This window comes from Choristoneura fumiferana, chromosome 20, assembly GCF_025370935.1.
Source record: "Choristoneura fumiferana chromosome 20, NRCan_CFum_1, whole genome shotgun sequence".
Lineage (NCBI taxonomy): Eukaryota > Metazoa > Arthropoda > Insecta > Lepidoptera > Tortricidae > Choristoneura > Choristoneura fumiferana.
In genome coordinates, this window is record NC_133491.1 from 14,148,397 (window position 1) to 14,171,994 (window position 23,598).

The 23,598-nt window shown below is 37.2% G+C and overlaps 1 protein-coding gene and 1 long non-coding RNA gene across 3 annotated transcripts in view; one reads left to right on the forward strand and one right to left on the reverse strand.

Moving 5' to 3' along the window:
- Positions 1 to 23,598, reverse strand: part of mtg (mind the gap) — a 99,875-nt gene that overhangs the window by 49,477 nt on the left and 26,800 nt on the right. The window lies entirely within an intron of this gene.
- Positions 4,746 to 12,077, forward strand: LOC141438984 (uncharacterized). Its single transcript, XR_012452542.1, has 2 exons — positions 4,746 to 6,809; positions 10,982 to 12,077. It is a non-coding gene; the product is annotated as an uncharacterized lncRNA (long non-coding RNA).

Here is a 23,598-nt window from a genome sequence, read left to right on the forward strand (position 1 = left end):
AAGAAGTTATGTAGGAAGGTTGGTAGGGAGCCATAAATGAGAAACCTTCATGTCTCAATTTCGTGACATTAACGCATACATTTCCGAGCATGTTTGAGAAAATGTTTTTTTTTTTTATAAACGCTTATATGTATGTTAACAAAATCTATCTAAAGAAGATAGGGAGGCCATTTTGTTTTGCAAATCGTCACGGTATAGACTAGCCGCCTTGCAGTCAAAATTCCATGGTGCAAGCACAGGTAATGAACAGTTTTATTAAGCCGTAAACATAACAGCGGCTCAGAATGATCTTAAGCGTAAAAAGTGTACTCCCGTTTACAATGTAAAATGAAGTGGACGGTTTATGAGCGGCGGATGTATTAGTGGCCGTAATAAAATAACCGGCTCATACATTGTGCGTACAAAGTTGGTACATACCTACTGGCAAAATAAGTAGAAATTATCAGAGTACGTCTACTTCGTTAGAGTACGGTGCGTACAGCAGTGGTCAAGCCACTGTATGTAGGACTGTACTTGGCTGAGCGGAATGATAGGGTGAATGACAGATGTGGATTGTGGAAGAATGGGAGAGAGAGTGAATGGAGAAAAAATGAGTGAATGATGAAAAAAAAATTAAGAGGGCGGACATGAGAAGGTGTCTTTGTGTAAATATTCTAGTTTTTGAGAAATACAGTGCTTGAAGTCAACAAAATCTCTTTTAATGGTTACCCGAGCCTACATACATTTTTGACAGGTTATCCTGAGAGCGAGAACTGCATTTAGGTACTATTTTTCGCTTCCACTGTCAACCGTCTATGGACTAAGTATCTGGCCTGGCCAGGAATTTTTGAAATAATCGAATTGCGTCCTCACTAATAAGTAGGTAAGTAAATTTAAAGAGGTGAGAGTAGTCACAAGCGTTAATTTGAGACTCATTTGGTCAAAAAATCCTTTGAATCTCCATACAAAAACGACAGATATTTGAACTTAAGTGGGTCCCAAATTAACGATCGTGACCGTACATGATGTGAAGTGTAAATACAGTATTACAACCATTTATAATTAATAAGATTTACACAACTCCGCTACCGACGAAGCAATAAATCGTTTGTCACCTCCACTCTGCGTTGTAGTTGAACGCACAATGTTGCCAGATTAAAGTCAAACATAGTGCGCGCCAATAAAGAGTAACAATGTTGTATTCTGCAAAAGACGTTTTCTAAGAAACTACGTTTATTTAAGCCCGTGGCACATTGGTCTAGATTTCTAGAGAGTGCCCAGGATTTTCCTTCAGGATGACGTGCAAGGAGTGTTAGATTATTTAAGCCCGACGCGATATGGAGCTCGGTGCGGCGGGATTTGTTAAAATAAATTAGGTTCGTAGATTCAGCTGGCAACACTGAAAATATCGTGAGAGCGCATCGTTCACGCGGGTATCTAGGTAGCTCTAATTATGTCAGAAAATAGCAGAACTTTCTGTCTTAAGGTGCGTCGTCTTCCATACAAACTTTGGTACATCAATATTTCTTCCACAGACGTTATTTCGACGCGATTTTTGAGGATAGTTAGTTATGGGCATATTGTGGTCGCAAATCACAAAATGGAGAGGATCTATAATACCTAAATTTCAGTATGATGCAGTAAATTTTGATCCATTTTACTGTGGTGTGAGTAGGTAATGTCAAATATAATCCTGTTGTAAAAAGGTATTGACTATTTCGGGCGGTCACGTGACCACCTAGTTTGGCTCAGTGGTACCAATTCTTAGAAGTATGTAGTAAGAGAAGGAGTTCGAAACTCGATAACGCATAATGATTCTTTTTCTTTTTTTTTTTAGTTTTTATGTTTATTTACAAAGAATAAGTAATAGCATTTCGATAAAGTGCAATTAATCATGAAATTCAGTATTTTTAAGTCAGGTCAAACCAAAGAAAGTAATGTTTTCTTGAGGTCATCAATCTACTCTTTTTATCAAATAGCTGGAAAACTAGCATGCGGGTCACCTAATGGTAAGTGATCACCGCCGCCCTTGGTCACCTACAGCATTATTAGGACTGCGGGTGCGTTGCCGGCCTAAAAGGGAGGAGGGGGGGGGGCTAAATTGGGCGGTATGGGCAGGATAAAAGGGGGGAGGGGAGTTGGGCAAAGGTACTATTTCACGCCGGTATTCAGATGGAGGTTGGTACTACTCCGGTCGAGCCGGCCCATTTGTACTGCAGTCAGCAAGTGGTTACAGTAAGGCTCTACCACATGAAAACTTGCTTGAACAACTAGATGCCTTCAAGAATGTTCTATACTTATTATTAATTAATAAAAAGCTTTTAAAATAATGGCGTATCGCAACAAAAGCGTAGTGTAATTTGTTTGTTACAATTTCACTTAGCGGGTCAAAATTTGAATGGTTTGGCTGTATGTAAGTAAAAACCGGGTGTTAGGATAAAATACCTAGCCTAGCGTTATTTACTTTCATTGGCAGTCCTGAACTTAGATAAACTTTCATAGTTCTCGGGCAAAATATCACACGTGTTGTAAAATGTAACTAAATATTTTGCATACATTTTGCGTAGACGCTAGCGCCATGCCGCGGTCATATAAGTAATATATTTTTTGGAATTCCTTGGTACCCTATCAAAAAAAACCGGCCAAATGCGAGTCATTTGGTGTATAGGAGCCCCCTTTAAATAATTATTTTATTCTGTTTTTAGTATTTGTAATACATAATCTGTGAAAATTTCAAGTGTCTGACTATTACGACTCGAGATAGAGCCCTGTAACAGTCGGAACCCTGCACTGCTTTCGTGAGGAAACCTGCACAAACCTGCAAATCAATGGTGCGTGTGAAGTGAAGTTCCCAATCCGCACTGGGCCCGCGTGGGAACTATGGCCCAAGCCCTCTTGTTCTGAGAGGAGGCTGGGATGTAACAGATGGACGGACAGACAGACAGCGGAGTCTCACTAATAGGGTTCCGTTGGCACGTTCCCTAAAAAATTTGTACAAAAAAGAAAAAAGTTGCTAAAAAGACACTATCAACGAAACCATTAGGTTATATCGGTTGTAAAATTCGTCTAGCAGTCATAACAAAATAGGCTGAATGAAAGACGTTTTAAAAAAACTTAGAATGAAGTACTGGCTGGTTAGATAATTAAAAATATAATGTCATGGAATTGTCATCCAGACTACACCACTAGTCACATTTATTTGTATGTCAGTAATTTTTATATTTATTGTCGTCTTCAGTTCAATAATTTTAATGTAGAAGAATCGCGCTGTCATCGTTCATCCACAATTACCTCACATATTTCGTTTGCTAGATTTTTTTTATCGTACTACGGTAAACCTAGAAGACACTGGCAAAATTGTCCTCCAATGGACAGAGCCATAGTTTTCCAAAAAACAAACAAGTTTATTGTCTGGAGGAAGGAAATATCTAAGGCGCTAAAAGGACTACAATATGATCCTTACAGCATAGATATGCTGTGAAATCTGACACAGGTATAGTCGCAACACATTTTTTAATACTATAAAATTGAGTGTTTTTTTTACTAAAAGTGTACCTACGCTTTGTATGATTTTTATAATACCGGTAAACCATGATCATAGCAATTAATATTATAGGTATAGGATTTTCGGATGAAGTGTGTATTTTTTTATAACAAGCTTTTTACAAGCTTTTATTTAGTTTCACCTGTCCCGTTGTCTGTCTATCTGTCTGTCTGTCTGTAGTCAAATCTTGCAAGTATAATTTGACCAACTTCCAGTAGACAGATTGACTTGAAATTTGGAATGATTATGTAAATTGAGTGACAATACAATAATCTGGTAGTGGCATCCTGGTAGTCCGGCTAGCATCGTCTCCGCAGGACGGAACTCTTCAACAGTTAATGGCATCGACTTGAAATTTAGTACCTATAAAATATATAATCCTAATAATAAATAAATTTGAAAGTTTGTAAGTGAGTGAGTTTGTGAGTGAGTGAGTTTGTGAGTGAGTATGTTTGTTACTTCTTCACGCTGAAACGGCTACGCAGATTTGGATGAAATTTGGTAAAAAAATAGTTTATAACCTGGATAAAAACAACTTGGATATTGAATACTTTTTATCCCGATATTCCCACGGGATAGGAATAAAATCTCGAATTAATAACCGCTAGGCTTAGAGACATGAAATTTGGTATGTACATAGCTGGACATTTGGAATAACACATAGGCTCCTTTTATCCTGATATTCTTACGGGATAGGGATAAAATCTCGAAATAACAACCGCTAGGCTTAGAGTCATGAAATTTGGTATGTAGGTAGTTGAACGTCTGGAATAAAACATAGGTGACTTTTTGACCCGATATTCCCACGGGATACCTAGGGATAAAATCTTGAAATAACAACCGCTGGGCTTTGAGCCATGAAATTTAGTATGTAGGTAGCTGGACCTCTGGAATAACACATAGGCTACTTTTTATTCCGATATTCCCAGGGGATAGGGATAAAATCTTGAAATAACAACAGCTGGGTTTAAAGTCATGAAATTTGGTATATAGGTAGTTGGATGTCTGAAATAACACATAGGCAACTTTTTGAATCGATATTCCCACGGGATACCTAGGGATAAAATCTTGAAATAACAACCGCTGGGCTTAGAGCCATGAAATTTAGTGTGTAGGTAGCTGAACCTCTGAAATAACACATAGGCTACTATTTATTCCGATATTCCCACGGGATAGGGATAAAATCTCGAAATAATAACCGCTGGGCTTATTCATGAAATGTGGTATGTAGGTAACTGGACATCTGGAATAACACTTAAGTGACTTTTTGACCCGATATTCTTACGGGATAACTAGGGATAAAATCTCGAAATAACAACCACTGGGCTTAGAGCCATGAAATTCGGTATGTAGGTAGCTGGACCTCTGGAATAACACATAGGCTACTTTTTATTCCGATATTCCCACGGGATAGGGATAAAATCTCGAAATAACAACCGCTGGGCTTAGAGGCATGAAATTTGGTATGTAGGTAGCCGGACGTCTGGAATAACACATACGCTACTTCTTATCCCGATATTTTCACGGGATAGTTTTGTAACTAAGGGACCCCATACATCCGTGTATTATTGTTATTATTATTTTGTAATTTTTTCTTTAATTGTATACTTACGTAGTTTTTAAGTATTTTATTTGTACTTATTTTATTTTGAAAAAATGACTTTCTGCCAAGCTTCTTGCGGCGCATTCTTCTTGGCAATGATGGTCTTTCCGAAAGTGCTGGTATTTAAATAAATGACGTGTAAAAGTGCTCATTGCGGCCTATTTACGGAATAAATGATATGAATTTGAATTTGGATAGGGAAATTTTTTGAAATTTTAGCACTGGGTTTAGAGTCTTGAATTTTGTACAGTTATTCACAACACAACCTCAATGAAGACCACGATATAAATTTTGGAAATTTCCAGGGGAATTTTGGAAATCCCGAAAATTTCAATTGCAACTACCAGACCGAATAGTTTACGCGTGCGAAGCGTGGTAATGAAATTACATTGGCCCGGTCACAGTTGTCTCCGCATGATGTAACTCTTCAACATTTAGTGGTATCGACTTGAAACGTGATACGGAGACGTACCTAGTTTGGATGACAATGTAAGTAGGTTCAGTCAACGAAACAAAATGTGCAGTCAGCAAACAAAATACAGAAACTTATTATATTTTGTATACCTATTGGTATTGATTCCAGCCAGTAGCTAGTTATAGGTGGTGCGCTGTCTGTCATCGAATCACACACACACACACACACACACACACATTCAGTCAGTATTTTTCATTTATTCTTTCGCAAGCTTTATTTAACTTGCAATGTATGTATGTATAATATGTGTATGTATGTGCGGTTCAAACCTTGCAAGTTGAATTTGACCCACTTTCAGTAGGATAGACTTGAAAGTCGGCATACTTACTTAGTAAATTAATCTTGTGACAGTACAATTATTTGGTAGTGTCACCCGAGTGGTCCAGCCACCAGCCTGACGTCTCGATCGTCAGGACGGAACTCCTCAACGGTAAATGGCATCGACTTGAAATTTGGTACAAAAATGTACTAATTTTGATGTCAATGCAAGTACAGTCAACAAAAACTTCAGTCAGCAAAAATCTTTTATTAAAAAGTAAAATACAATAAATGATGATGATAACGATGATAATGATGATGATCATGATGATGTGATAATGATGATGATGACGACGACTACAACGATGATGATGATGATGAGATGAAGATGGTCACGACGATGATGATTTTCTTTTATTCGAATGGATGGCAAACGAGCAAGTGGGTCTCTTGATGGTAAGACTCAGTAAGAGATCACCACCGCTCATAAACATCTGCAACACCAGGGGTATTGCAGATGATGGTGATGATGTGATGTTTATGATGATGTGATGTTTATGATGACGATGATGATGATGATGAGTCGCGGGCAACAGCTAGTTATTTGATAAGAGCTTTTTATTCCTGCATAACAACAAAGCCGAAAGAAATTTTTAGCAGTCTGTTATGTCTATGTTTTGCGTAGGTACCTACCTATATGTATCACAACAACGCTGCTTGATTGATTTCAAGGAAAAGGGACGCAATTTGACATGTAAATGACACGAATTCACAGGGACTCTTCAACGTGATTGTGATTGTGACAAAGTGTATAATTTGAGTTCAGATAGAGATAACTAGTGTATGTAAACCGACTTAGTAGTCATTTCTAATTTAAAAAACTAATTTCAGGAATTAGACTAATTTTTACTAAAAATCAACTAATTGGACTCCAGTGGATCACTGAGAAGGTAAGACCTGCTTTACTTCTTTTTGCCACACATAAGTAATTTCACATTATCATCACAATACAAGTAATAGGCAGTAGATCGACTATATATACTAGCCACAGATACTAGCGCTCGAATTTTTCATGTGATTAAATTCAACAACAAGTCGTTTCGAACTTGCCGCAATAGACGCATTTTTTTGTATGACCAACTTATAATTTAACTAATAAATAAATAATCATAAAATTAACATATGTTTTATCCCTACCCCTAAAACTAAACACATATACAATAAAAATCTACACACGTCTGTTTCACTTTTGTAGACGCCAACCATAGCGCTCCGCCCAGCTGAAGTATAAATTTCAAGAATTTATTTATTTTTATTTTATTTTTATTTTTTATTCGACTGGATGGCAAAGGAGCAAGTGGGTCTCCTGATGGTAAGAATACGGCTAAGTCAAAATACTTCCTATTGCTTGTATTGTGTTATCATCATTCCAACCTATAATCCCACTGTTAGCACAGGCTTTCACTTCGAGTAGTATACTGGGGCTGATAGTTTCTGTTGTAATATTTGGTGGAAAGAGCTGGAAGAGTATTAAATAAATGATTTGTAAGATATGAGTTAGCAAAGAGATGTTCATTGACAAAGATGTTTATTTCGAGTAACAATACATAAAGAAAAAATATAACTATATAAACAAGTCTGCACAACAGACGTTAGGTACTTACTATCTACAACAGTTACAACGGAGGATTAGTGCAGATTGGGAACAGCAATTGAATATTTAAAAAAAAAAACTAGAGATGCGAGACTGGATTCGAAACCATGATCCTTCTTGAATGGCCATTTAGTAGGTCGAACAACTCTGTTACCACGTACCTTTTTACCCTAACTGAAGCGAAGGTTATGTTTTGAATCTGTGTGTATATATATTTAAGTATGTACGTATGTTCCTATGTTCGCTCGTAACTACTAAACGGTTTATTCAATTGTGACAAGTGATACGTTATTAGATTTGTCTTATTAGTGTGAGGGTCACTTATTGGGTAAATAAAATTCTTATGAAGTCAAAGTTAATTTTGTTGAGTTTTAATAATCTGATCTAATGTTGATGCACCACCTGCTGTAAACTACGTAGTCCTAATATTATTATATTTGGCTCTCTATTGCCTAATATAAACTCCAGACTCCAGCACTGCGGTGTGGAATGTCAATTTTGGATCTATATTGGATAACAACTTATGTCATAATGATCTTTTGCCATAATAACGTTTGCCATAATCCTACTAATATTATAAATGCGAAAGTTTGTGAGTGAGTAGTGAGTGAGTGAGTGAGTGAGTATGTTTTGTTACTCTTTCACGCTGAAACGGCTGGACGGATTTGATGAAATTTGGCGAAAAGTTAGTTTAAAACCTGATTAAAACATAGAATACTTTTTATCCCGGTATCCTACGGGATAGGGATAAAATCTCGAAATAACAACCTTTGGGCTAGAGACATGAAATTTGGTATGTAGGTAATTGGACGTTGGAATAACAGATAGGTGACTTTTTGACCCGATATTCCACGATACCTAGGGAAAAATCTTAAAATAACAACCGCAGGGCTAAGAGCCATGAAATTTTAGTATGTAAGTAGCTGGACCTCTGGAATAACACTAGGCTACTTTTTATCCGAATTCCCCGGGATAGGGATAAAATCTGAAATATAACCGCTGGGCTTAGAGTCATGAAATTTGGTATGTAGGTAGCTGACGTCTGGAATAACACGATCTTTTTGACTCGATATTCCTACGGGATACCTAGGGATAAAATCTCGAAATAACAAACCACTGGGTTTAGAGCCATGAATTTTGGTATGTAGGTAGCTGGACCTCTGGAATACACATGGTTATTTTTTACCCCATATTCCCACGCGATAGGGATAAAATCTTGAAATATAACCGCTGAGCTTAGAGTCATGAAATTTGGTATGTAGATGTCTAGAAAAACACATAGACGACTTTTTTGACCCGATATTACCACGGGATACCTAGGAATAAAATGTCGAATAACACCGCTAGGCTTAGGGCATGAAATTTGGATGTAGGTAGCCGTATGTCTGGAATAACACATAAGTACGCTACTTTTTATCACGATATTCCACGGTATAGTTTTGTAACTAAGGGACCCCATACATCCCGTAATTATATTATTATTATTTCGTATTTTTTTCTTAATTGTAACTGTAGTTTTTAAGTATTTATTTGTAATTATTTTGAAAAAATGACTTCTGCAAGTTTCTTGCACGACGCATTCTTCTTGGCAATGATGGTCTTCGAAAGCGCTGGTAGTATAAAAAATGACGTGTAAAAGTGCCCTATTTACTGAGTAAATGATTTGAATTTTGAATTTTGCATTTGAATTTGGATAGGGAAAAAATTTTGAAACTTCAGCACTGGGTTTTCAGTCTTGAATTTTGTACAGTTATTCACAACAAAACCTCAATGAAGACCACGATATAAATATTGAAATTTCCAGGGGACTTTTGTAAAATCCGAAAAATTAATTGCAGCTACCACACCGAATAGTTTACGCGTGCGAAGCCGCGGGTAAAAGCTAGTGTAAATATATTTTTTTCCTAATATTGAATATCCTAATGCTTATTTGCACTAATTTCGTAAGTACTAATTATCATAATATGTCCTAATAGTCACATGTCCTAATATTGGTTGAAATAATCATTTTTGTAATAAACTGGTTTGGAAACTTCACACACCGTTGAATCATCCCACTTCCCACTAATATAATAAATGCGAAAGTTTGTAAGGCTGTTTGTTTGTTTGTTATCCCATCACTTCAAAACCGCTGAACCAATTTAGATAAAATTCGGTACATAGATAGTTTGGAGTCCCGGGAAATTGCATATAATAGTAGTAAATAATAATACACTAAAAAAGCGGTTCATTCTGTAGGAGTCGCAGTTCTAACCTAACCTAACTTACTTTTCTGGTACCGGTTCGTCACTGTTGGGAACTCAGTTCTAACCTAATCTACTTTTCTGGCTCGCAAGTCGCTGTTTGCCTACAAGAGCTCTGTTATGGCATTTAATATTATGGATTTTAATATTATTACTCGTAAGTTTTTATGTCTTACTATATTAGTACAAAACATATCAGGGATGTAGAGTATTAGGACATGTAATATTATGGCTTATGATTTTTAGGGCATAAGATCATTATGGCAAAAGTATGATATAATGTCAAAAGTGTTTATGGCAAAAGTGTTATGGCATTTGAGTTTAGGACAAACGATATTATGGATTACGAAGGAGACCCGTCTATTATATCTCCAGTCGAGTAAGCTACCCGTCAGTCTGTCAGTCATACAGTAGGTAACTTACTTTTATTAATAATTTATAAACCTCAACCAGTTTAGTGAAATTACAAAATCAGATAAAAGGTCAACTCGATTTAGTGATTCGGTACCCAAACCCTATTACTAAGACTTCGTTGGCCGTCCGTCCGTCCGTCCGGCTGTCACCAGGCTGTATCTCAAGAACCGTGATAGTTAGACAGTTGAAATATTCAAAGATTATGTGGCCTCTATAACAACAAATACTAAACACACAATAAAATAAATATTTAATCGTGATTTTTTTGCCTTTTTTTGCTAATGTCTAATGAATATTGTACAGATGGTGCGGAACCCTTTGTGCGCGAATCAAACTCGCCGTCGGTCGGTTTCATTTCACTACATTTGTTTAGCAATTGGATAAAATCCCTGTTACGCGTCAGTGACAACGAAACGAGCTCGCAAAGTCAACTCTATGATCTCTCTCTCTCATGATAAGAGTCTCAATAAAAAAAAACTCCAAGCGAAGGTCGAGGCCGGGCTGCCGCCTCACTCGCCGCCCTTGCCCTTCAACCTGACCACACCTGACCCAACAGAGTCGCATCCGCTCCACATACATCGATCTCGCTCGCTTCGCTCGCTCGATCCGCGGCAGTGAAGGTATTTTTTTGGCGGAGTGTGTAGGTTTTTGATCAAATGACTGTTTTTTTCTTGACCGGTTTATTAAGAATTATCTCCTAAATGTATGGATTATTTAAGATAAACTTAAAATTATAAATGTGTTTTATTTTGTTCCTTCGTTTGTCTTTCCTTTTACTGTTTTTGCTCACTAAATATATTTAACTTTTCAGATTCATAATGGACTTCAAATTATTTTCTGAGGCAATTACGTAATACATAACAAAGTACAAAGCTAATAGTATTAGCGATTTTGTATTGAAATTCACTAATACTCTTAGCTTGTCCTTTACCTATTATGCAATTGGGCCATGTCATGGAGCCGAAGATTCACAGTTACTCTTGCTACATAAGTACTAAATACCTTTACAGATTGATTCAAACCACCGTTCTTATTTCAAATAATGACAATCATCGAAAACAGTACCATATTGTCAAATAATATATACGTCTCTTTCAGTTTGGGCGTGACGTCAGATGTGTCAATTGTTCGTTGCCCATATTATGATTTGATTATTTATGACTTTCAATGTTTTTTGATTTTACAAGGTCTTGCGGATTAAATTGAGGAATATATAGGTTGTCACAAAAATATCCGTATAACCACTAAAGACAACATGTAGGTATCAAATCGTGAATATAATTATTTTTTTCTTTTTAAGAAATCTATTGTTATAAGTAAAATAAATGATACAACTTTTACCAAGAATAGACTTACGACTGATTATGATGAAGCATACCTAGACACTTGGTAAAAACTATAATCTATAAAATGTCTGCACTATGAAGATATTATACACCGTGTTATTTTTGATTGTTAACTTTGAGGGGGCACTGTAGTCAAACGAAGTTAATTTCTCCAAGACACTAGTAGCCTAACTCTTACTGTGTAAAAGATAGTTAAAAATTAAGTTAATTAATTATTAGCTGTAAAACCCAGGATTTTGACGATCGAGCGACGGCATCCACACTGCGGCAGACAATAGACATTATTTTTCAAAGACTTAATTTCTTTAGGCCCTAAAGTTTAGGGGATTGCAGTTTTTCTCACTCACTTCTCAATCTTAATTAGGTATATGATATAGGAATTATAAATGACAAAAGTAGAACAGCCATCTCAACTACTTTGTTTTTTTTTTACTGCTGCTAAGAACTACGCTAAGTATACAAGATCTATTTTGGATGCTGCCTCTACTTTATGTGAGGTAGGTAAGGGTAATTGTGAGACGTTGTAAAATAGTCTCCCTATTATTAAAAATGTTATAATTATCTTTGTTTTATTCTTTCATGCTCAAAATATCGTTTACGTGATTTGCGTACTTCTATTTCGTGATATATTCGTACTGACGCCACAACACATAGCGGAGCTGTCTAAACATTTAAAAAATATCGGAACACGCATTTACGTAATGCACAATAAATATATAATCATGTTCAGATATTTTTCAGCACCTAGACAGCTTCCACGCTTATGGTGGTGACTGTACAGTAAGTACTACATATATTTTTGTACCTATAGGTGAACTGAAATATTTACTTTGCTCATCCGCGACCTTATATAATAATATCTTTATATCTTTTACTATTTCTAACATCTATGGTGAACGTTTGTGTTGCTCTAAAGATGAGATCTGGTCGAGTTCGAAACGCGTCAGTGTAGTGTGGTGGTGGTGATAGATGTGTTTGTATGATTTGTGCGTATTCCGACAGTGTGCAGGTGGAGGAACTGTATGAACACACATTTCATGCATAAACGTAGCTATTATAAAGTCACGGGTGAGCAAAGCAATTGATTCAGTTCATTGATATTATGAACCTCCGCAAAGTATAGGATTGCCGTTGGGGCCGAAAAGTACTCGAGTGGAGACCGCGGATCGGCAAGCGCAGCGTAGGACGTCCACCAACGAGATGGACGGATGATTTGGTAAAAGCCGTGGGTCCACGGTGGGGGCCGCTGCCAACCGAAGCAACTGGAGGTTATGGTTGGAGCCCTCTGTCCAACAGTGAACGTCCTACTGCTGAGATGATCATGATGATGATGATGATTTTCATAACGTCTTCTCACTAAATTGACCACTTCTCACTGTGACCAGAGACCAATTCGAACAATGAACCACTTTCTAAATTGTCAATTTCTTATAATGACAGTGTACCAAGTTTACAATTTCTTTAGACCAATGTCATGTCATTGATCGGTTGACATTGGTTACATACTCTGAGAATATAAATCCTATTTCAGGTTCATCTCTATCTGTTCATAATTTTATTCCGCATATTGCTAAATTTTACATTTCAGAATACTTTTGCGTTATACTGATAGGCTGCATGACCTATTGCTTCTTAGACCACCTGTGATTTAGTTTTTTTAGACTAAATGATACTATTCCATACATCTGGTTTTCAGTAGGAAAATCAGTACATATAGGTATTCATGCTCCTACTAGTAGGAGAATTAGTATAATATTGTGTTCGTGCTCCTACCAGTAAGAGACTGTAGTAAGAGCACGACTTTGCATCTGTTTCGAGCAATCCAAGCTATACCAGATAGAGGGCGCTCGTGCCTAAAATACCATGCGCCACATTACAAAATCGAAGATTACACAAGAAAGTGTTTTTTTTTTGTGGAATGTCTTATTTTGGGCATCTGGTATAGTGGGAATTTTAATGAATAAGTAATGTAGTATTTTGAAAAATGTGATATTTTAGGCACGAGCGAGGGAAAATCGCTGCGTGGCTATAGCTACCGTCCTGCACAAAGGGAAAAATCCCTCCCGACCCGTGGTCCAACTGCTATCTGGTTGCACCACGGGAACCTAAACTTACCCAGGATGGTTCAATTCTCAGACTACTTTTTTTTCTGCAACTTATTGCTGTGACCCGTGGTACAACTGAAGGGCTATTGTCCAACGGGCATATGAACAATTGCTATGTTGAACCATTTGCACCATGGGGATGTAAAATTACCTTGGGTCATGTGTATCAGAATAGGTACTATCATTACTGCATTTTTATAAAATTAAAAGTCGCATGAAACCCAACAACTATGTAGTTTATTCTGAATACAGTGAAACCAACAGTCCGAACCCCGATTCCACAGAGTTCAAGTGGTAGTTCAACTAGTTGAACTAATTGGACCCACCCAGTAGGACCATGGATAAACATACTTTCCAGAATTGGACTACTGATTTTGCTTCTCCGTGGTGCAACCGGTTGACGATGAGTAAACTTGCTTCCCCGTGGTGCAACCAGTTGGACATAGTAGTTGGACCACGGGTCGGGAGGAAAAAAAAGTTCATAAGATTAGTTCCTAAACCGCAATCGGTTCGCATCAAGAAGGAATTTTGCTCATACGCGTGTAGGGTGAGCACTGAAAGACTCCGGTCGTCGTCAAGCAGCTAATCATCAATTGAGTAAATAGGTAAGTATCTCTTGTAAGTATAAATATATTCAGATGTAATCTCGGTATTTCTTGCAATTTGTGGGAATTCTTGAACGAATTTCTACCACTTGGTTGAAATACTGGGCATACCGTTCAAAACGAGATCCGATTTGCTTTGGAGTCAGAATGTTCTTTATTTATCGTAGAAACATGTAGATGCCTACATGTAGCCTGTATTCTCATTATTCATACTAAATACAAATAAATATATAGGAAGTAAAGTTCTGAATTTACCGTCGAAAACTCCAAAACAAATTCCTTCGGATCTAACAAAAAATGTACTTGGAATGATTCAAGCGTAATCTAATCGCTAATATAACGCAAGCGTAATACTTGCAACATTTTTATAGTATTAACTTGCATCCCGCAGCAACACGCTTGAACGCATTCAGGTCTTCCTCGAGCAGCTAGCACAATAAAGCTCTACACCTGGAAATTCACAACTATATCTAAGAATTTTTATTATCTGGCACACCCACGACACAAAACGACAATTGAAAACATGGAGACTGTACTAGCTCCCCAGAGGTCCTCGCTTACTACCGTACGATGCCCACCAGCACCGTCGTAAAGCGTTAGGTCTGCCCTTTTAAGGACACAGCAGTACCTGTCTTGAAAAATTACACGGAAATTCTAAAGCTTATAAGGAAAAAGACCCTCTAGATATATATAAACAACCAGACCACGATAATGATGATGGTGATGATGATAGTATTATCCACGTATAAATAAAGATTCAAAATATGAAACGTCGTTTCCAGCAGGATTCTACATACCGATAGCTTCAACGAGGCTGTTTCCTTTCCAGCCTACTATGTACCACTACACATGAACTGTTTTACGCATCAGGGTAGTTGACACACTTATACAGCATTACGGCCTTCCGTTCTTCAGCTTTCCAAAATGACCATTTCTGTACCTCGGTATACATACAATACAAAGAATTTCGCAACCTTCAACTCAAAAGATAACTGCAATCAAGACTGGTAGGTAGAATAAAACACGGAAAGATTTCGTCTCCAATATTCGAAGAAATAGGAGTAACACTCGCATGTAATGCATGATTATCAAAGTATGTATGTCACAAGAGCATCATATGTGGTTACCAACTTGAGCACAATATCATACTCGACAATCTCCAAGTCCAAAGCCAAAAATCACATAAGATTAGATTCCTGGGACTCTAACACGATTCATCTAATTCTATATCGTCGCATATGAAACACTCATATTATCTAGATATTTGAACATTTTAAGGGCAAAAGTACAGTTGATACAAATATTCGTGACCCGAAAAAAAATATATGAATATTTTGTAGTAGCTTACGCCGAAAGCCTTCCGAAAGCCTAGAAAAGTGATGCAATAATTTTTCACTAGTTGGCGCTGTCTATTTGCATGTGTGCGTGAGCTCCTAGTGTCCGTATAAGGCTGTACCTGACACCTAAATTTGAGCCCTGAAATCTCAGAATTGGCACACTATTTCCGTTCGACTGTAGTCTCAAAAAATCGGCAATTCTAAATTGTTTTCGCAAATAATAAACTCAACTATTAGTATTCTACGGATATTCTAAAAATTACAAAAAAACATCACGAAAATTCGACAGTCTGATTTTTAACGCCATCTGACGGGACTTTTACCATGAGCTAACGTGAGCAGCCGCCTTAAAATAAATTCAAACTGTTGTTACTGGCAAGTTTCATGTGTTGCACAAAAAGAATAAAAGAATTTAAAAAGGAAACAGCGGACGCAACGTTTCCGTAGATCATTTAATGAGGGTTATCGTTTTTTGTCTCACTAGATGGCGCACTGTTGCGTGAGGTTTTTAAGTATGACTTTCAAAGTCTGTTATTATGGGCGTGAAAACAAAGTTTAGATTAAAATCATATTTAATACACCTTAAAACCTACCATAAAAATATCGAGCATGCCACAGTGTTGCATAGTCCCCGTTTTGTTCGGAAATAAGGGAGGACAAAGGTTTCCGAAAGACAAAACTGTCTCAAAACACAGACATTCATTGCTCCGAAACGCATATTTGACAAAATTAATTTCAGATATTGCAAAATATTCATAAAACTATTCTAATTATATTTATAATTTATTTAAACGCGCGTAGCTCACCCAATAACTATGAGATCTGACATTTCGGAGACCTCGCGCTACACTAGCGCCTCTAGCGGCGAATTCATACGCAATAGCCCTCATTGACGGCACCAGCGACTAGTGATTTTGTTTAATTCAAACAAAAGCAGCGCGCCTCCACAGAATTGGAACACTCATACATATTCAAAATGGTTTTTACCCTTTCTTGTTTTCCACGAGTGTATTATACAGGGTGTACTGGAAAGCGTAAATTATCTTCGGGTAGGCGCACAAAAATGCCGTAAAGAGTCGGGGGCGTGAGATATGCAAATCGCATAATTGCGGTCGCGCCGGGAAAAATGCGTACTTTACAGCACCGGGTTTAAATAAAGAACCAGCATTGTGTGGTTAACGCTTACAATATATTGGGTGCTTATGTTCCTTGTGTGTGAGCGAGTTTATTTTATTATTTTCCAAGTCGAGGTTGTTGAGTGTACCTGGACCTACGCTACAGTAAGAAATTGGCAGCTAGTAGGTATTTTACAAATGAAAAATATAAACTGTAAAATGTTTGGTAACAGTGTTTTATCACAGAAGTTGGGTACTTAATTTGTTAGATACCACGCCAAGTGCCATACCAAGTGGAAGTGGATGGCCAAGTGGTTAGAGAACCTGACTACGAAGCTTGAGGTCCCAGGATCAATTCCCGGCCGGGGCAGAAATTTGTATGAATAATACGAATGTTTGTACTCTGGTCATGGACGTTAAATATGTATTTATCTATATAAGTATGTTTATCCGTTGCCTAGAATCTCCGTGCTACGTCAATGGTGTCAAGTGTCCAATGATATTTATTTTATTTATTTTATACTTGAATTAGAGCGGTTATTTTAAAAGTAGGTATTTTTTAAAGAATATTTCAAGTTATGAAGGCCCGTATTCCCTGTATAACTACCCAATAATTCGTTTCAATTAAAATCCCCGACGAGACCGCGCGGTCTCTGGGGCCGTCAAATGAGAATTAATACGTGTGTGCTCCATAAATCTTGCTAGTATTATAAATGCAAAAGTTTTTGCGTAGTGCGTGAGTGTGTTCACACTTTGACGATAAAACTGCTGGGTGGATTTCGATACTTGGTATGGATAGATGGAAGTCGGGAATAACACATACGCTACTTTTTAATTCGACATTCCCACGGGATCAAGCTAAAAGTCTTAGGTGCCTAAAGTTTTTTTATTTTTTAACAGCAGTGCAAAAGTGTGGCACTGGCAGGACCACCTATGTGATAGTGGGAGTTGATGCAACGGTGCCGAGTAAGTACTGTCTGTATTCTATATATAAGCTTACGACTATTATCTCCAAGTCGAGCATAAGTATATTTATTTCAAATATTGAGAGAATGTGAGTGTGGTGCAATCCACCTTACAGCGCTAGCGAAACAGAACACTATTGGTCTAAGATCCGAACTTGAAAAGATCTTCACCGGTCTGATAGGTAACAGAATGAAACCTATTTTGTAATAAATTTAGTATATTAGAAATGGATTTGCTAAAAAAATCATGGACAGGCTATTTTTAATTATTTAAAAGATTCGTTCCTGATTCGTCATATTCCTGATTCGTCATATTCTTAACTGGTCATTGTACAGTCAAATGAAATTACGAACACGTGCTTACAGTCTGTTAGGTTAAGGTTATTTTTTTATGACCACCCAGAACCGATGTAATAAGTGCCCCGAATCTTCTGGGTGGTTCTGGGTGGTCAAATAATAATAAACTTAACCTAACCGACTAAGATTTCGTCGAATAAAAACTAATCTGTTTCTGGCACTGTATTATGGTTCTTATCATTTACCACAGAGGATTTAAATATTATAATTAATTTTGTGCAGGCAAATGAACCTACATGGTATGACGAGTAAGGAATAAGTATGACGAATCAGGAATATGACCAGTTAGGAAAGTGTCGAATTAGGAATATGACGAATTAGGAACAAATCATAAAAAAAAAGATTTTTTGTTGCATCATCGAGATAATAAGAAATTTTTATATTGACTTAAAGTATAAAACCTATAGAATATGTAGACCTCGGGTTTGCTATTGTTTACCTGGACGAACTACTGGGTTGCCAGGTATAAAATTAAACAGTTATGTCGATGCCAGTTACTTTCACTTGATGTATATGAACATAAGCGCAGTTTTATTGTGAACATGTTGATATAGGGTTGTCTGTATTTAATTAAAAATCATTAAAAATTATAAAAAAATAGCCTGTCCAGGGTTTTATTAGCAAAACGATTTCTAATATACTAAATTGATTATAAAATACATTACATTATATTATCACACTGGTGAAGATCTTTTTAAGTTCGGATCTTCTACTATATTGTTCATAATAGAGAATCAACCACAGTTGTCAATGTGTAATGTTCTTATATTACGTTTTTATACGGAACTAACATGGGTCTTTAGCGGCGGAATCAAAACAAACATTAATGTTCGCAAAGATCGCTAAAATAAATGTCGAAATTGGTTGTTCGACGGATGCGGGCTCCTCAATTAATCAGACTTACTCAATCGCGAATTATTAATGGGACACAGCTAAGCGGGATGAAAGCAAACTGTTGAACAAACCCAATACTTCCTGTACGCTCAAAGCCACCACTCCTTGTAGTACAAGATCTGACTGCTAATTAGCCTACGTCATCGAAGGACACGTATATGCCTTAACTTTCTTAAAGTTACGTCAGCCAAAGTCTGCTCGTAATTAGCTGGGTTAGTAAGTATAGCCATCAAGGTTTTTTCGGTCAGGCAGTAATGGCCAATTGCATTGTGGCAAACTTCTGAATTTGCTTAAACATAAGCTATAACATGGCGTTTATTCCTGCATGTCGTAAATAATAAGTTTGAGAGACTCTTTAAAAAATATCTATAAAAACTTGATTATTTGAAAGTTTTTTTTACACTAAGTATTAGCCAGTGCTCAATTTCTGGTATCAAAAATAGTAGCAAAGACGAAGCGTTGGCGGGCCACTACCACTAGGTGGACTGACGACATCGCGCATTTGCCTTTGTTCACAGTGGACGTCTTCCGGCTGATGATGTTCCATGTGCATGTGACGTAGCTAAACTTGCAACCAGATCCCGTGCTACACCTCATGGGTCGCGGCCGACCCTTTCGCCGCTATTCAAATTAGCACGCAAATTTCCCTGGGTTTGTTGATTAAAAATGCGAGTAACGAAGACTGCCACTTCACCGACAGCCGACTGAATTACAAATGTTTCGGGAATTGGGTCGAGAGACATTCGGAATATCGCTGTAATTTTATTAAAACTATGTTTTGGACGGGTAATGGATTTAAATTTGGGAAGCGGCATCCGGATACTTTAAATTGTAGATTTCGTCTCTCGTGAAATTTCCAGTCGCAACTTTTTGCTTGTGTTGTAAATTGTTACTGTCCGTTTACAATTACGGAGTTCCTTTTCTAAAATAAACACTTAAGTAAAAAGCGACGGCGACGCCGAGTCAACGTTTAAGGGCGCTGTTTTATTGCCGAGCGTAGTTCTTTGTCTTTTTTAATTTATCACATTTGTAACAAACGAAGTTAATGGGACCTTGTTGCCAACATTACGTGAATAATACACGCACGATCGCGCTGGCTGAATATTGGAAGCGTCTCGCTTGATTTGTCGTTAACAGAGGACAAAATGAGTAGGCAGGTATTATGCAGATGGTATCTGGCCGCATTCGAGCTCGGGCGCCCTGTAATGTGGCAGGTTAAATGCAGTCATTGTGTGAATTAACTACGGAAATTTACTAGGGCAAGTTTGCATCAAAGATTTACAAATCGTTAACTGAATTATAGATTTTTTTAAATGTTATTTCCCTTGTCGGTGGAGTAACCGTCATTCGGCACGGTCTTCGGTCAGCGCAGCTGTTTGACTTCCTGATACGACTGGGCACGTATCTGAATATCGAAAATTGAAATATCGCTAGTTAAAATATCGACCTAACCTACTTTCGGTATTTTGACTGTCGACTTTTTAACTTTAGATATATTAAATTTCGATATTCACCTACGTCCCCGATACGACAGGACACCCTCTTTTTCCTTCACTTGGTCAAAATAGGTCAATCTTGCTTGGCTTTTCTCTGCCTCATCTTCCTTCAACTTTTCGTTCTAGCACGTTTAAGGAGAAATTGTCGTGTCGCATCAAGTGTCTATCATATTTCCTCGTCTGCAATTTATGGTCTCCAGTTCCTTTATCTTTGACCATAGAAGAACCTCTCCGTTGGTTTTCCTTTCTGCCGAACTAATCTTTTTCATTGTGCGATTTGCAATTATAAGAATACTTCAACTCATTAATTATGTCTTAAGGTAGATGGATTGCTGAGAAATGGAGTGGTAACCGCAAAGCAGCCATGCAGTAGTGCTGTCCGAATTGTGGCGCTCGGTGTACTCTGTACACTTTAGGTAAAGCACGTCTTTAGGAGAAAGGAAGAGCCTTAAGCTCCAGCTTTGTGACCAAAAAACTTAGTTTAGTAGTGTTAAATTGTTCCGAACCGTCAAGTCCACACTCATAACGACTAAATCTAGATTTAATTTTTAACAATATTTTCTAGCATTCTAGAAAGAGGACCCTCCCTAGAGCTGGCGCTTATCTCGCACAAAGAATTGGAATAGCTATACAAAGAGGTAATGCGGTCTGCGTTTTGGGGTCCATGCCAGTGACGTTTCTTGACGACGTGTTTGACTTGGAACTTATAAATAGGAAGGTTGTTTGTTTTAATTGACAGTGGGATAATTTTGCTTGTATTTTTTATTTTACAAAGTTAATTCTTTGTTATACGTATGTCCGCTATGTGTGTTATATTATAAGTATGACCGCTATGTGTGTTATTTTATAAGTATGACCGCTATGTCTGTTATATTATAAGTATGACCGCTATGTGTGTTATATTATAAGTATGACCGCTATGTGTGTTATTTTATAAGCATGGCCGCTATATGTGTTATATTATAAGTATGACCGCTCCTAAATGAATGGATCGATTTTGATGTGCATTTTTTAATCAAGATGGTTCTTAGTTCACGAGTACATTAAATCCAGTTGAGCCGCTTTTGAGATACCTATTGAAATTTGAACTGAAAAACCCAAAAAGCGCGTAACACCAGATTCAATTAATTGGCGATGCATCGGTTTGTAGTTCGGCAGTTGTTTGCGCGTGTAATACGTTCGCCGCGGTACTAAATCATTATTGTTATCGATATATTCATCGAGATTTATTGCGAGTCCCGTAATTGGTAAAGCTTCGGATATTGTGCGCTCGTGTAAAATAATAGATAAACATCGCGCCTGCGGCTCGGAGGGCCAATCTTTGCGCTTTGGTCAGGGACAAAGCTTAGAAGTTCTCTTTGCACAGTGATGCTGATTTTCAGATTTTTTTATAATTTAAATCTGCGTTTTGGGAATTATCCACATACCCTATTGAATTGTTCAGCATGTGTTTGCAGGTCCGCTTGGTAATTAGAGGTGAATATGTATGTACTCGTATGTACCTACCTATGTCCATTGCTTTGGTCCTCTCCGCAGCCTAAACGGCTGGACAAATTTTAACATATAAGTTATTATTTTTTGTATAGTTATTATTAAATTCGTCGTAATTGTCGGAGTGACTTCAAAGAAATAGGGCGGGGAAGAAATATGTAACAATATGGGTATCAAATAAAAGCTAATAATTTTTACTCAATTAGCCCATTATAAATACATATTATATTGTAATACTTTTAAGCTACCATTTTCACACACACATAAATAAGCCCGACTGACTGACCTAAAAAAAACTAAAAAGAAAAAATAAGTCTAGTGGCCTAGAATCTGATAAGTAATTTAAAGTTAAAGTCGGACCCCAATTTACTATCGAGAATTTTAGAGCTGTTCACGATTTTGAATGAGTCCCGACTGTTGAACTTTAGATTACTTAACGGATACTAGGCCACTAGGCTTATTTTTCTTTTTAGTATTTTTTAAGGCAATCGGGTTTTTTGATTTTTCAATTTTACTTATTTCTTCCATACAATAATTCCTTAAACCTGACCCGAGAAAATAATACAGCCCCAGGGTTATTGGCTGGTTGTGACGGGTAACGATAAAAACTGTATTTAAGCACTTCAGGATTCCGCTATATATTTTTGCGGTGGTGATCTCTTACCATCAGGAGACCCACTTGCTCGTTTGCCAACCAGTAGAATTAAAAAAAAGAATGTTACACAGCGTCGAGCTACTAACGGCAGCTTGTGTTAGCTGTGCAAGCTTTAGTTCTTTTTCTCCCACCATTTTTACACTAACTTGCAAAACTTTTATGTAAAATCCATTAGCGCTACCCAGATAGAAGGGAATTCGATGAATATGCATTTATGATAAGCAACGTAGCTGCTGGCGTCCTAATAACTGACAATAATACAGATTATGATTGGTTTTTTGGAGTCTTTTTGTATTTTTTATTTCAACTCCAGATTTGTTACTTTTACGGGTATCGAGACATGGATGCCAGAAAAACCAGAAAAAGAGACGGAGCGGAACCCAGGTCCTCAGCAATCCGTGCTGCGTGCTATAACCCCTACACCACCGCTGGACAGGAATCTAGACACGAATTTTTCCTATGCATACATATCTCAGGTTGCTTATTTCTACTACGCTACTTATGCAGCAGCACTACAATAATAATACAATACAATACAGATACTTGACACACTTGATACTTGACTTGATACTGATAGGTATAGATAACTTGTTACTGAATTTTTGTAATTTATGATGTATTATATTGAATGAATACATAAATTAAACTAAACTAATCAGTACCTACTACAGAATATTTTATTTTTGTTAATTTGTAGCCATCAAAAATATTCCCGCAATTTTTTTTGGGAAATTTATTGTACAGATGTACCGACACCACAATAGTAAGCGATACAGAAACAGGTACACAAAGAGAAAATGACAAAGTAACCGATAGGCGACCTTATAGCTTCAGTGATCTCTTCCAGACATTTTATCAACAAAAAAAAGTAAGGACTAGATTACACAGCCACCGGGTGCCATTTATAGCAGCAGATTAGAACAATAAAACTACATACTCCCGAAAAACATTAACCCTCCTTTCGGGCAGTCGGTTGATAAAAATATATATAAAAAAATATCACGGGACAATTCACACCAATTGACCTAGTCCCAAAGTAAGCTTAGCAAAGCTTGTGTTATG